The sequence below is a fragment of the Drosophila hydei genome, unplaced genomic scaffold (genome assembly GCF_003285905.1).
Source record: "Drosophila hydei strain 15085-1641.00,03,60 unplaced genomic scaffold, DhydRS2 tig00000215-arrow-arrow-pilon, whole genome shotgun sequence".
In the NCBI taxonomy this organism is placed as follows: Eukaryota; Metazoa; Arthropoda; class Insecta; order Diptera; family Drosophilidae; genus Drosophila; species Drosophila hydei.
In genome coordinates this window covers 794,167-801,886 of record NW_022045687.1, presented here as the reverse complement: position 1 = coordinate 801,886, position 7,720 = coordinate 794,167, and the positions used below count along the sequence as shown (strand labels likewise).

The 7,720-nt window shown below is 39.4% G+C and overlaps 1 protein-coding gene across 1 annotated transcript in view; it reads right to left on the bottom strand.

Moving 5' to 3' along the window:
* The window catches only part of LOC111592727 (fork head domain transcription factor slp1), a 34,442-nt gene that overhangs the window by 12,159 nt on the left and 14,563 nt on the right, over nucleotides 1-7,720 (bottom strand). The gene's annotated exons all lie outside the window — the stretch shown is intronic.

Here is a 7,720-nt window from a genome sequence, read left to right as displayed (position 1 = left end):
TCTTTTTCAGTTTCGGGACTCGAAACTGGGCTGCATTTGTATGTAGATACATAACAATATATGAAAATGCAGTTAAAAAAGTAATATCTAATGGAGCCACTATATATGTATATCCTATCTAAACGTTTGTTTAGGCCAAAACAATCTTTGTGGACTATAATTTGCCTGAGGCGAGCGAGGCGCAAAATCTGTAGCTGCAGGCGAATGCACTTATTAAGCTCGAGGCGCTGGTCTATGTGCGCGTCGAGAGGCTCACTTATGATCTAAGTTATAAATTTGGTACCGCCTAGCTCTCTCCGCCTCCCTCTCTCTCTCCCTCTCTCTTGCACATGCGAAAGTCGCGAGTCGCACATTGTGGAGTCGTGGTGGTCATCGTCGCTGGACATTGATTCCAATTCGTCTTTGGCTTTGGCTTTGGCTTCGGCTTTGGGTTTGGCTTTGTGTTTGAGCTTTGGCTTGGTTCTCATCATCAGTTGCGGCCGCTTAATTCATGGGCTTAAGTTACGGTATTCGAATTGGGATTTTCGATGCCGGGATCTGCCCATTTCATGGTTGTAGACCGTTTAAGTGCCGGACCAGCTCATATGCATATGCGAATATGCTGATCATATGCACTCTCTCGCTCCTCTCTCTCTCTCTCTGTCGCTCTCGTCTCTGGTTTTCGATATATAATTGGTCTTTGGATCGAGCATACACACACACACACACACACATGTGCAAGGGGCCCCCAATTTGAGTGATAATGATTATGCGTTCCCTTCCACATCCACATACACTCACCTGTGTGTGTGTGTGTGTGTGTGTGTGTGGCATGGGTGTTATTGTGATTTGTGGTTAGTTGCAGCTTCTGTGCTACGTTTAAGCCATTGAAGCTGTCAGGTCTACGTTTGACTTAAAGGCTCATTACGTTCGCAAAGAAAAAAAAACGCAAAATATCGTTAAACCTTTGGCAATCTGTGGGAAAATTTGCTTGTCCATAATTTTCATTGGGTTCAATTAAAGTTGCAATTGCTTCGGGCCTCTCAGCGCAATATGGACTGTATTCTCATGAAGTCTCTCGTTGTTCTTGTTCTTCTGCCTCATTTCCATATGCAGCTGCAACACTCGTTCCGAGCCAACCCAAAAAGTAATGCCTTCCACTTCATATGGACTTCATTTAGTTTCGTTAGCATTTAAATCAAATTATATACCCTGTTCTGCAATTAAACAAGGGTATATTAGTTACACTTACTCGCCGCCCAGTCGTCAGCTTCAATTGCATTGTAGATAATTTGCTATCTTTATCGATAGGCGAGGCAGCAGCTACCTCGATAATATTTGTCTTTTGCCCTAAGTGAAGCTCTCAAATATTCCATATTCAATTGATATCAATTTCACAGTGCATTAAAGTCATTTACTCGGAAATTGGGCCTGTCTAGGAGAACTCTAGATAGAGTCTTTATGACTGCTTGACTTAGAACTGCTCTATCAATGTATGCCACTGGCAATCAAATTATAAAAATAATAATTTAAGCAATGATTATTATTATTATTATTATAATTGTTATAATACAACGAATATTATTTACCTTCTGCTTTTACTCTCATTGGAAACAGAAGTCGCATAACTACGCAAATGTTAGTTTATTGTGTTTTTTTTATTGCTGCCTTTCTTTGCCTCTCTTTATATCTATCTTTCCATCTCTATATCTCATTATGTATAACAATCTCTGTATCCTTCGCTTTCTCTGTTTCTTGCTTATTATAGCTTTGTTTTTATCTCTCTCTCTCTCTCTATCTGTATCTTTCGTGCTGTCCCTCTCTATCCTTTCATATTGCTCAATATAATTCTCTCTCTGTATCTCTCTCTCTCTCTCTGACTGTCACATCTTCTCTATTCATCATCTATATATCTATCTATCTCTTTTTCTCTAATTGTTTATTATTTAATTAATTATTAATTAATTATTATTAATTATTAATTATTAATTAATTATTCTCTCTCCTGCAATTTCTCCCAGACTTTTTCTCTATCTCACTTTGACCTTTTTGTTCTCTCTCACTTTCTCGCTCTTTCTGCTGTTTGTCTCTCTTTGCCCTTTCTCTCTCCCTCTCTCTCTCTCTCTCTCTCTCTCCCTCTCTCTCTCTCTCTCTCTCTCTCTCTCTCTCTCTGTCACCATTTGCCTCTATGTATTTTTGAGTATATATATCTTTCTCTCTGTTTATGCTTCAATATATATACCTCTTTGTCCTTCTCTCTATTTATCACTCTTTCTTTCTCTCTCTCTATAACCTTTATGTTCTTTCTCTAGCTTTCACTTCGTACATATCTCTCCCTATTTTTGTCCTTTCTATTTATTACTCCTTCTTTCCCCCTCTCTCTCTCTCTTCCTTTTTTCCTCTCTGCTTACATATATCCATCTCTTACATTATCTCTATCCATCGCTCTCTTTCCCTCTTACTGCCCCTCTACCTCTCTCTCTCTTTCTTAAGCTCTCACCGCACACATTTGTTTATATCTCTCTATCTTGCTCTATCTTGCTCTATCTTTCTTCATCTCTCTATTTCTCACTCCTCCCCTTGTCTCCCTTTCTCTAAATCCTTCATTCTAAACTTATTCTCGCTCACTCTCAACTCTTCTCTTGCTCCCTTTTCCATCCAAGGTTATTCTCTTAGATTGGTAAGCCCCATCACAGGGTGGTCTCTAGTTCTGGGCTACTTGCAACAATTAGTCTGTCGAGTTGCAAGTTCCACTAGCAAAGATCCATATTGAAAACTTTGGACAATATAATTCGATGCATTCAGCAATTGCTGCTGTTTGTTTGTTGGTTTCAATTTGGTTAGGGACACAGGTGCAGGTGGCGACGCTGCCGGTTGTGGCCTACTAATGGGGCAGCATTTCATTCATTCGGTTTTGGCCGCGTTAAGGCGTCGTTCGAGGCGTTGCACATTGCTGGTGAATGGTGCGGTTGGCCACTGCGGGCGCTCGCACCTGGGCCGACGCCTGGCAGCTCGGAGAGAGCTCGCTGCAGTCGCATCCAAACTAATTAGCATAAAATTGAAAATGCGCTCATTGGGCTAAGGGACTCCTTGATGCTGCATGCGGCGCGAGTCAAGTGCAACTTGCAGCCATTTGATGGCGTTGGCGTTGCCGTTGCCGTTGCCGTTGCCGTTGCCATTGCCTCGCCTGGGTAGGCGGTACGGTCGGCCAATTTAAAAGGCATGCTGCTTCTGGAACGAAGCCAAGCCCAAGCTATGCCAGCTTCCAGCTCGTAACTTTTCCCTCTCTCGCTCGCTCTCGCTCTTGCTGTTTGCCGTTGCGAAGCGAGCAACATAAAACAATTACGCCTACACTTGGCTCTGGCTGCGACTGCGCCTGCGCCTGCGCCTGTTGTATGCAAGTCGTTGGGGTTGACTGTGGAGACGGCGGCGCTTGCATAGGCGCAAGTGTGTCGTGCTCTGATCTGTTGATGGCGTGCACGACCTTCCACGGGCGTCAGCGGCTCATTCGATCTATAAGCATAAGCACAAGCTGCCAACAGATTGCATCTCTCGCCCTCTCTCTCTCCCGCTCTCTGTCTTTCTATTGAGCTGCAGTCAAAAACGGATTCCAGTCGGAAGCTGTTAAAGGCTCGACTCGGCCTTCTGCTGCGGCTGCCTGGCTGGCTATGAAACACAATATTCATTAACTTGCAGCGCATTAATGTTGCAGTTGCAACTGCTTTATGCGGCTGCCGCTGCCGCTGCCACTGCCGCTGCGCAACAACTGAAACTCGAACGTGCTGCATCTGTGGCAGCCTCTGCCTCTGCCTCAGCTTCAGTCTTTTTTTTTTTATGGTTTTTGCATGGATCTGTTTGGCTGTAATAATGCGGCTATTAAACTCTGCAATCACTAACTTGAACCAATCCATTGGTTACCTGAGAACTTTTGTGCCTCTTTTCTGTTTCTGTTTCTGTTTTTCTTTTTAATATCCATTTCTTTTCTTTTTTTTTAACGACTCTGCATTTGTGTGTTTGTTGTTGTTGTGTCATTTGGTGCTGCCGTTTGTAGCTGCTGTCAATTTGGCATTACGCAAGGTCACTGGATGAGCAGACCTCACAAAATGGACGCTGCGCAGTTAATTCTAGGGTATTCGCATAGTCATATACCCTATGAAAGAGTCGTGTGTGAGTGTAAATGTATTTGCTGGACAAGTGTTGGTTTATGGAATGTGGATTCTGATTCTGATTCTGATTCTGGCTATAGCTGCATATACCAGAACTGCCCAAGTTCTTATTGGAAACAGTTCTTATTGGATTGAGTGTAGTAAATTGAATAATGTTGATTGATTATACCAACTTAACTCTCAATTTATCTGTATCTCTATTTATATTCTATCTATAATTTAACTACATTTTTTTTTATATTTTTCCTACTTTAACAGCTGCTACTATTTTTATGAACAACTAAAATTTGTTAATTTTTAGTCTCAACTTTAACTAAGTTTTTCGCAGAAAACACAATTAAATTAATAAAAAATTAAAATTAATTAAAAATATAAAAAATATATACACTACAATTTTTATGTACACAGCTATATAAGAAAGAATCTTGAAATATTTTAACAACTTTTGCTATTTTTTTAAGCTGCTCAAGCTACGCTATTGATCGCTACAAATAGCAGATCTATAATATAGCTATATATGCCTATTGATATGAGGCATAATACATTGCACTTGGCATATAGCATACGTACCGCCTGGACGTTAGTAGTATGAGGCATTAGAATAATGTGTTATCAAAAAGGTAACAAATGTAGTTAAGTAAGTTAGCTTCTTGAGGCAAATCAATCGTGAAATGTAGTACAGTAAGCTAGCTTCGTGGCCGAGGTCAATTGTCTGTTGGTCTGGAATTCACATCGCCTGGCCGATAGCCAAGGCTTCTATAGCTATAATTGTAAGCGACCGTTGCTCGGACCAACTGCCTTTTAAGGTCACATCGGCAAACTATCTTTCTGGCGATGGCGATAAGAGACAGTTGCCTTCGTGTTTCAGGGGCGATGGCTGTGCTAAGTCCTGTGGACGCATTGAAGTGCGAAAGTGGAAAAGAAAAGAAAATAAAATATAAAAAATAAAAGTAAAAAGGAAAAAGGAAAAATCACTGACAAAACTTTGCTCGAAATTGTGGGAATCATTGCGATTCTGTCTCACTTCACGCAGCTGTCAGCTATAGCGCGGCGACTTGGATTGGGATTGGGATTGGGTTTGGAGTTAAGAAGTTGGGGCGAGTCGAGGGCGAAGGCAATTGCCCGCTGGCTGGGGGTTGGGGCTGTTGGAGCTTGTTATTAAGCGCCTTGATTGCTGGTTTCGAGTCGCCGTCGACTTTATCTGCATCTGGATAAGCAACACAGGCATCACACTCACACACACTCACACACACAGAGGCAAGTGGCTTACAGTTTGTATTACTATTATGGCCAGTTCCAATTGCCAAGCTTTTTGTCAACGTTCGTGTTGTGTGCTCATAATTGAAATTTGAATGCCTTACTTAGCCAAGGCAATGCCATTCGGTATGTGGCTTAATACCTTCTGCGCTTCTGCGCTTCAGCTGGCTGCGGACTCGCCGGTTTGTCACAATATGCACTACTGTGCTTCTGCCTCTAAGTCACAACTAATTTTGATTGATTACACGACGACCCATTGTCCCATAGTCGAGCGTCTGTCAACCGTGGACCAACGCGTTTCTTGACAATAAATTGTTTGTGGCCAAGCTCTGAATACCTTACAAACTGTCAAAAGCGGCTGTGCCCATTCTTAGCTACACTTCTTACAGGCCAGCACATAAGTGATGCGTATTGATCAATTTAAATTTATTTTTAAATATACATAAAGTATATAGTTTTCAAATAATATATAGTTTATAGAAAGCTTATAGAGAAAACTAGATTTTGAAATGTTATTTTTTTTTTTAATTTTTTAAAATATTTATAAAATATTTTTTTCAGAAAATTTAAAAAAAAATCAATTTTTAAAATTGAAATTTCTTTAAAGAATTTTTTAAATATTTTTAAAATATTCCAAAAATATTTTAAAAGTTCATACGAAAAATTTTAAGCCTTTCAAAAATATTAATACAAATCTTTTAAAACATTAAAAAAATAACATTTAATTTATTTTATTTTAATATGTTAAAAATATAACATTTAAAAATCTAACGTAAATATGTTGCGACAACTTTTTCATCGCTATAATTTCATTTTTGTTTTATTAAAAAAATATTTAAAAAATATTACATTTTGAAATATTTTTTTAAAAAATATTTTTGAAGCATTCTTTAATATTTTTAAAATATTATATTATGAAATATTTTAAAGATATTTTTAAAATATATATTTCTCAAATATTTTTGAACAGTTTTTTAAGTATTTTCATAGACTATTTTGCTACTTTTTATGGTCCTTAAACTGGCTTAAAAAATATATAAATTACTCAAGAATTATGTTTCTCCATACGAAAGCAGACAGATCTAGCTGCATATGTCCATCTTTACAGCGTATCTACTAGTCCTGCTCTATTAGCTTGTTTTCTTTAGGAGACAATAACATGAGCAACCACAACGGCATCGGCATCGGCATCAGCATCAGCATCAGCATCAGCTTAACGCTACTGACTCTAAGCCGATTAGGTTGCTCAGTTTTTGTGGCACGGTTTTTTGGTTCACATTGGGTTAGATCGTAGTTTAGAGATTGGGTTCAGGTAATTACCACATAAAACGTTTGACACATCTTGGCAGGACGTGTGTGTGTTGTCGCTATTTGGAGTGGCCCAAACACAAGCTGTTGGGCAATTGATTAGATCGTTTCGGCTTTTCACACCACTCTCCAGGACGGACAGGCTTACAGACATTGTCCCAGGGCCAACAAGCATCTTGTCAGCTTCATTATTACGAATGATTGATTCGAGTTGACACTGTGTCGCTGACAACAAAGACATACGTTACATGCCTATGTTAGTATAGCAAGTAGAGGCTAGGCATAAACTATAATTACGATAACTGTTTTATCAATTTATAATCTATATGAAGTCCTTGTCGCTAAGTGGGACCAATATCATTTGATGGGTATAGACAGGATAGGATATAACTAAGCTATGGTATTATGTGAATGATTGAAATAGCAGCGCTGCAGGGTTCAGGGTATTTTCTAGTCGGGCACTGCCAACTGGAGCACTCTTACTTGTTGCTATTTTAGAATTGCTTGAATATATTTCGCTAGAAAGTAGATCAAGATCTCGTATAAAAAATACAAGAAATCTTTAATCAACTTTAAAGACTCTATTAGTTACATTATTCAAGGTGAGACACTTCAGTTCTTCAGCTTGATCAAGCCTATATACGCTTTTTATTCATTTCCAAAAATTTCAGTTTGCAGCCAAGAAAATTGATTTGCACTGCAAACGGTTTTTCCTTTTCCATTTGAGCTCAGGTAATTATGCAGATCTGATTGGATCATAATTGTATGCGAATATTAAGCATGCGGCGTCAGTAAATTCCAGAGACTCCTGTGCTATGTGTGGCAGCAGTAAAGCGTGTGTATATCAGCTATCTTGAGTATGTGCGGCTGCTGCCTTAATTATTTTTATCATGTTACGTTTTGAATGACATAGCTCAACATGCAGACAGAGACAAGGACGGGAGTATGGATTGACAGAGAGATCGAGAGCGCGAGCGAGAGCGAGGGGGACAGAGATGGAGACAAAGTCA